At 34.0% G+C, this 8,084-nt stretch overlaps 1 pseudogene; it reads right to left on the reverse strand.

Annotated features, from left to right (window-relative positions):
* Positions 1–2,412: 2,412 nt before the first annotated feature.
* Positions 2,413–7,210, reverse strand: LOC148786625 (uncharacterized; annotated as a pseudogene).
* Positions 7,211–8,084: the final 874 nt, after the last annotated feature.

The following is an 8,084-nucleotide window of genomic DNA, read 5'->3' on the forward strand; positions in this document are numbered from 1 at the left end:
TTTAATAATTGCATCCAGAATGCAGGATTGCTTCCTTTACCCATGCAAGGAGAATGGTATACATGGCACAATTGCAGTGAAGGCCCTCGGAATCTATGGAAACGATTGGATAGGATACTCATTAATGACACATGGATCGATCGTTTCCCCACTTCATCTTACTCGAGCCGGACAAAATACATAAAACCCCCCTGTGTTTTAAAAAGTATGCAAAAAGCACCCACCCTGTTTTCAGAATAGGCTAAAACCCCCCTCATGTTTTGTTTTAGTCAGCAAAAAACTCCCATTCTATTAGAAACTAACGGGAGGTGGAGAAGACGCGCGTCTGCTGCGTCTGGTAGTGTTTTTCTGTGATTTAGGTTGATATTTAATGACTTTTTAGACCAAAATACCCCTCTATGGGTCTATATAACATGCAAAGGGGTTTTTTGCTTGTTTTGTATCTTCCTTTTGCCATTTCTCCCCCAAAAAAAGGTATGAAACTATTTCTTTTTTCTCTTTTATTTTATTTATTCAGTTTAATTTTGGTAATTTAATTATATCAAATTATTTTTTTTATTTCATTTTTGTAGAATGAGCTATTCTAGGAAATCCACTTCAAAAAGAGAAGAAATTATAGATTTGAGATATAAAAATCCAAAGTGCTTTTGTCAAAGAAATGCCACTATTGGAGTTGTTGGTCCGACAAAAGAAAGTGAAGGAAAATTGTTCTACAATTGTAGAGCTGGACAATGCAATTTTTTTAGTTGGTTGTAACCAATCAGTGTATCTCATACAAACTCACAAAGTTTCCAAATGCCAGAAATGGAAGAAGAGGTGGAATCAAATTTAAGAGGTATGGAAGAAAAATTTTCTGAACTGATCTCTGTATGCGAAGACCTGACTGGCAAAGTGAAGCAGCTTGATGACAATCAAAAAATGTTAAAGGCACTAATTGTAGCTATTTTATTTTGCATGATTGTTGTATTATTTAAATGAATTTGTCAATGCAATGTTGTTAAGTGAATTTGTTAGTGTAATGTTAATGAACCTATAATATAAATAAAAAACAGCAAAATGCATCAATGCATCATCACAATTTCCCAACAACAAACAACAAAAACAACCATCATGAATTTCATTTTACTTCAAAATGGACAAAGTGCATTCACTGAAACATGTACACAACTAGATTTTCATCCTGATTTACAACTGTACATCCAAAAATTCTAATTTGCAACCATCAGTTTTGCAAAATCTATCACTAAAACATCATAAAATAAATAAAAATTGAACCTCAATTGCACCTCATACATTTCTTGTGGGCTTTGATGTTCCATCAGTATTTTCATCATTTTTCTTGGTTTGTACTGGCCTATATGAGTTGGCCAAACCCTTTATCAGTGAAGAAATAGATGGATTTCTCTCTGCACAACATTTTCTCTTGAATTGGGAGGACTGATCTGGAGCATCTTGTTGTTGTCTCTTAAGCAATTTAGTTGAAGAAGATATTGGCTTTTTTTGCTTTCTAAGAGCTTTAGATTTTTGCTGTAGTTGCATGAAATTATTTTAGTCCAAAGTAATAAAGTTAAAGGGACATATACTCAATGAAACATTAAGGAAATTACTTGATAAGCTGTTGAGGATTGTGGATGTTCTTGTTGGACAGGTTGTTGAGTTATTTGCTCTGAATGAACAATCTAAAACACAGTAAATGAGACACTGGTGTGAACAAATAAACCAGTAAATTCTACTTTATTAATATAACAAGTGACATACCTGTTCATGTGATGGTTTATGCACATTCAATCCTCTAGTGATAGTCTCACCTAGTGCTATTCTGCTACTCTGTTTAGGAATCTATAAAGTAGATTTTCCATTATAAAAACCTCATAAATTGAAGCATGGTTGGTATGCTAAAATTACGTACCTTAAAAGGTTGTCCTGGGGCTGTTTGAGGTGGTAGTTGAAGTGGAATTGGTGGCTGAACTGGAAGTGGGGGCTGAACTGCAATTTGTGGCTGAAGTGGAAGTGGGGGTTGAACTGCAATTTCGGGCATGGAATCTTGAGATGGTTGGGAATAAATTGGAGGTACCTGTAGCACAAGACAAAGAGTCAAAAATTGGTGTATGGCAGTCAAAAAGCTGATATTAAATTAGTATTACCTCTTCTTGAATTGTCTCATTCTCATCAAAAGGTGGATGGGGTGGGGTATTAGGTCTTCTAGATCCTGATGCACCATGTGACTTGCTGGATCTTTGTCTGCCTTGGTTGGGATTCTGCAAAGACATAATTAAAGTAAGACAAAAATAATTAAAGTTATTAAATAGTATCTGTTAGATAATAAATGAACAAATAATAATTAAAGTAAGGAAAATTACTTGCTTGAATTTGGAATTGGGGTGTGGGGGATTTGTGCAACTTCTTATTCTGTCATTTTCTCATACATATTGCACAAGTGTGGGTAAGACCTCTTCTTGAAGTTGTTTCCCTCACATCATTTGCATCCTTCCTTCTACATTTTTTTGGCCTTCCCATCTTGATTACTACATCAGGAGGATCCACTTTTCCCATTTTTGAATCTTCAAAATCATGCATCCTTGGCACTGGGTGGATCATGTGGTTGTATACCTTTAAATACACTTTCTTCTTGAAGCATTCATCAATGAAATCCTCCACTTTCAGCCTGTGATAATCAATTGCAACTGTAACGTCCGTAGAATTTTTTCACGTAATTGGGAGACTAATTGGTAATTATTAGAAATTTAAATTTAATTAGTAAATGAATTATAGATTGAATTTGGGATATAGTAAAACTTGAATGGATTAAATTGAAGTTCATTATAATATTTTGAGGCAAATTATATTAATTAAGAAAATTAGAAAGGACGAATGGGTATTTTGAGAAAAGTTTAATTAAATAAATAAAATAATAATAATATTATATATATATATATAATATATATATATACACATAAACGTATCATAATAGTAATAATAATAATACTATATAAATATATGTATTTAATATAAGAAAGGAGGGGGGTGCCCACCGCCCAACCTCTCATATATATATATATATATATATAATAGAATCCAAACTTTATCCTTACAATTGCATTTTCTCTTTTCGCCTTCAGTAAAGCGCAGCGAGGTAATACTTCATATTTTAATTATTATTAATTTATATAATTATATTATTTAATTAGTTCATTTATTAAATGTTGATTATACTGAGCGGTGAACTATTTAATCGGAGTACTTTATGATTTTGGCTATTTTAATTAGTGTCAAATTAAATATCACAATTGCTATAAAAATGATATAGTTGGTTGATTAAAATATTAGATTTGTTAGATTTAATTATCGTTATAGCTAATTTATACAATTCCATCTGAATGATTAACCAAATATGTAATTCTATGTATTATTGCTTAATTAAATTGCATGGCAACGATAAATTGATAGAAAATTCATAGAAATATTTTGGAAGTTATATTTTAGAAATATTATGTTATTAATGAGGGAAAATGAGGTTTCAATGGTAGTATAATTTACGAATGTTATTAAAAATGATAGTTATAAATATATAAGGGGTTTGATTAAGTGAATTTTTATGAATTATTTGGTAAATTAAATATATTGATTATACGTATAATATTCTATTATAGGATTTGACGACAAAGTAGCGGGTTGAGCAGTGCCTCGTGAAATTGAAGCATTTTGGGATATAAGGTAAGTATAGCTAATTGGATATATATATATATATATAGCTATATGTGTAGTATTGTATATATTATATGTATTAGTTTCTTGGATATGATCGCGAACTTGGATTTATATTTATATGCATTGATTGTGTATATTGATTGTTTATATAATTAATTATGGATTATTTATTAGATTAGCATAATATCAGTGAAATTGTTACTATGTGTTATGATTATAATGTAGGGACATGCGGGATATGATTATGTGATGGTTGTATAATTGATTGTTGTATGAAATCGAATTGGGAGCTATTATTGAGGAAGTAATTATTATAAAAAATAGAATGATGATTGTGAATTGAAATAAAAGATGATACTTACCTAGTGGAAGCACAGTCAATAGTTTATGAAAATATGATTGATGATGATGTGATTGATAATGTGATATGAGAAATATCTTAATTAAGCTAGGTACCATGGCGTGTAGGGTACCGGGGTATTCCGAGGCAGCGGGGAATATCCTGTGCTGTATATGATACGATGATGGCCGGCGAAACCATTGACTGTACTTCAGCTAGAGTAAGTGGGGCCCTTAACTAATAAATGATAACGAATGAATATTATGTCGTGGATTGATTTACAGTTGTGAGTATGTATTACTGTTTATATCTAATGTTGTTATATGACGAATGACTGTTGTCGATGTGACTGCATGTACGTGAATCTTTGTCTGTGTATATATATAGACTGATCAGCTATACTTATTGAGTAGGCAGCTCATTCCTTGCCACGTACTTTTCAGGAAATAGGTCACACTGATTAGCCACATTGGACTTTGAGCGGTGCCGTCGTCTTTATTAGGTGGGTCAGCCGTGATATCTGAAGTCAGAGTTTTTGATTGTTGGGTTGTTAAATATTCTGGTCTTTTATCGGGATTTGTGTTTAAAGTTGTGGTATGATTTTCCCTGAGATTATGTACATGAGAACATGTAGTGAGTGTAAATATAACTTTTGGTGGTATATATTATCTTTTGTGATATATAATATTATATTGATAAATTAGAATTTATTTTACGGGTTGAAAGAGAATTACTTATAGAATGAGTTTTGATTAAAGTAAGGATGAAATAGTGATAATTAGATGTAGCGAGTAGGGGGTGCTACAGCAACAATGGCATGACAGCAAGGATATCCCACAAGCTGAAACATGCCACAACTGCAAAACTTCTCCTTGAGGTAAACTATGTGGTTTTGCATAAAATGCATTACCTCGTATTTGTCTTCCCCTGCCCAAGAAGAAAAGCAGTTTCTACTCTCCAGCTTTTGCACTTCAGTTTTCTTCATGATATTAAGACAAACAACCCCCTCGTATTTTTCCATCCCCTCTCTTTTCACTTGAATTCTTCCCATGAACTTCTTCCTTATCCATTTAAACATCTGAATTATTGGTAATTCTCTTGCCTCTAGGATAATATGATTGAAGGATTCGTTCATGTTATTCACAAGCACATCACAGTTTGTCTCAGTTGGGAAGAAACATTTTGCCCAATGTACTGGAGGTATTTCAGCCAACCATTCGTATGGTGTTTGTTTAGCATCTTTTTTTGGATATATTTTTTCAATCTCAGTCATTGTTTTTAAGTGTTGATTAACACTGTAAGTTGATGCAGCTTTCCAAAACATTTTTTTTCAGTTGTTGCCCTTTAAATTTTTCTTTAAAATTATTGTACATGTGCCTCAAACAGAATCTGTGTTCAGCCCCAGGTGCTAGTTCAGCAATGGCCTCTAGTAACCCCTTCTGCCTATCTGAAATGAAGGCCCATCCCCTCTTATTTTGTGACCCTATATCTCTAAGCAAAAGGTTCAAAAATCACTCCCAACTATCATATTTCTCAACCTCTATATACACAACAACAATTAGATAAATGTTGTCATTTGGATCCTTCCCAATAGCAGCCAACAACTCCCCTTTGAATAACCTCTTTAGAAAGCACCCATCCAACCCAATTAATGGTCTACACCCCTCAACGAAACCATCTCTCATGCCTCTAAAGCAAAAATACATTCTTTGTAAAACAGGTAGATTCACTTCTTTGTTCAGCTTCATTATTAAAGAGCTCCTAGGATTATGTTTGACTATTGTATGACAGTAGTCATAAAGTCTTGCATATTACTCTTTCATATCACCTGTTACCAATTTGAGAGCATGTTTTTTGGCTCTATAAACTTTATGAGTTGAAACGTCAATCTGCAATTCTCTTCTAACTTTGTTCTTCAATGATTGAAGAGACTCATTTGGATTGTCTTTTACAAACTTTTCAATTACTTTACCAATGTACTTGTAATTGGCTTGCTTATTTTCAACTTTACGTGCACAGGTATGTTCTCCCTTAATAGACTTTATCTGAAATGTTGTGGATTCATCATTGAAGATGCCCTCAACTTCCAATTACACCCATTCAAGTTGCAACTATCAAGTGTTTTTCATTCTTCACCAAACTTCAAATCCCATCCCCTCCTCACAGCCCAATCCCTCAGCACATCCCTAAATTTGGCTCTTGTCTCAAACTTCATACCTACTGTCAAATCTACTTCAGCCATATTCATCATCTCATCCCACACTGGATACCCATCTCCCTCATTACCCAACTCTTCATCCTCACAATCAGTAAACCTCTGTCCATCTCCCCTACTAGTCCCTTCACCCCTCTCATTTTGTTGCTCTTGCTGTTTTTTTTTCCTTTCTTTCTCTCACTAAAGACCTAGAGTCTTTAGCATTGTTCTTATGTAGTTCTTATGTAGCATCCTATAGACCCTCTAAATCCTCTAACATCCATGAAGGGCAATCAGAACTAATGATGAATCAGAATTTGACTCATCATTTTCTACCTCTTTCTCAACCCCTACTTCCTCACCCTCTACACCCTTATTGTCACCATCAGCCCCATCCTCAACCCCTACACCCTCATTATCACCCTCAGCCCCTTCCTCAACCCTTACTTCTTCACCTTCTACTCTCTCATTGTCACCCTCAGCCCCATCCTCCACCCTTACACCCTAATTTTCACCCTCAGCCCCTTCCTCAACCCCTACTTCTTCACCCTCTACTATCTCATTGTCACCCTCAGCCCCATCCTCCACCCCTACACCCTCATTTGCACCCTTAGCCCCTTCCTCAACCCCTACTTCTTCACCCTCTACTCTCTCATTGCCACCCTCAGCCCCATCCTCCACCCCTACACCCTCATTTTCACCCTCAGCACCTTCCTCAACCCCTACTCCCTCAAAAACAAATCTTGCACTCTCATTTTCAGCATCAATTCCCTCATTCCCTGTTTGTTCAACATTATATTGTAATAGTGGCATAGAATTTTCACAATGAAGAACATTACCACTAACATCTGTAGACAACAAAGGGCCTGTTTTTTCTTCAATATAAATTGATATAACATTACAACCTTTATAGTCTTTTAATAACTCTCTAATATACCCTCATCCCCTTCTAACTTCTTTATAGACATTTGTAATGTTTGTTGAGGAAATGAATAATAAATTACTATGTTACTACCCTTGCCCCCAGCTTTAGTGTATATTGTTAACAGGTTATCATAGAATAATCTTTCTTTATCAACTCCTGGAAAAAAGACAGTATATCCCCCAACATATCTAATGGTTGGTACCCATTCTATGACCCCACCTAACCACAGAAAAAAGTCTGCATAGTCTCCCAAAACCATTCTCTGCAAATTAATTAAGAAATTAATTTAGTAATAACATATAAAATTAACAAGAAGTATTACAGAAACTGTAAAAATTTCTATGATTAACCATTATTACAAATTTAAAATAATAGTAAATAAATATTAAGTATGCAAGGTGACTCACGGTACAAATGCAAATAAGTTTGTTCATGTGAATAAATCTCATCCAACAAAAACTACAACAATTATAAACCAACTCCACCAGCCACATGTTCCCTGTAAACTTGTATTATGTATTGATTGCACATCTCCACCACCCTACAACTCTTTCTCCAAGCACATTCGCACCAAAGAAATTGAAAGTGTAAACATTTATTGAAAACAATTAACACACCCATCAAGGCATCTCTTCTCGAAACTTGAAAGATATGTATTTATTTGATGAATAAAACAATATCACCGTATCAATATCAGATTCTGAAAACAACAAATAGAATACCAAATAAAAAGTTCGCATATATATATATATACCAAACAGAGAGAAAGAGGACATGGATTCTAGAATAGCAAATAGAATACCAAACAAAAATAGAAAAATTTCTGTAAACTCTGCAAGAATTACAACAATTTCTCAAAAAACATAAAAAAATTTAAACTTATCGGTTCTTCTTCAACAACACGAACGAACTCTCCT

The sequence above is a fragment of the Sesamum indicum genome, linkage group LG10 (assembly GCF_026168435.1).
Source record: "Sesamum indicum cultivar Baizhima isolate 11 linkage group LG10, ASM2616843v1, whole genome shotgun sequence".
Classification (NCBI taxonomy): Eukaryota; Viridiplantae; Streptophyta; class Magnoliopsida; order Lamiales; family Pedaliaceae; genus Sesamum; species Sesamum indicum.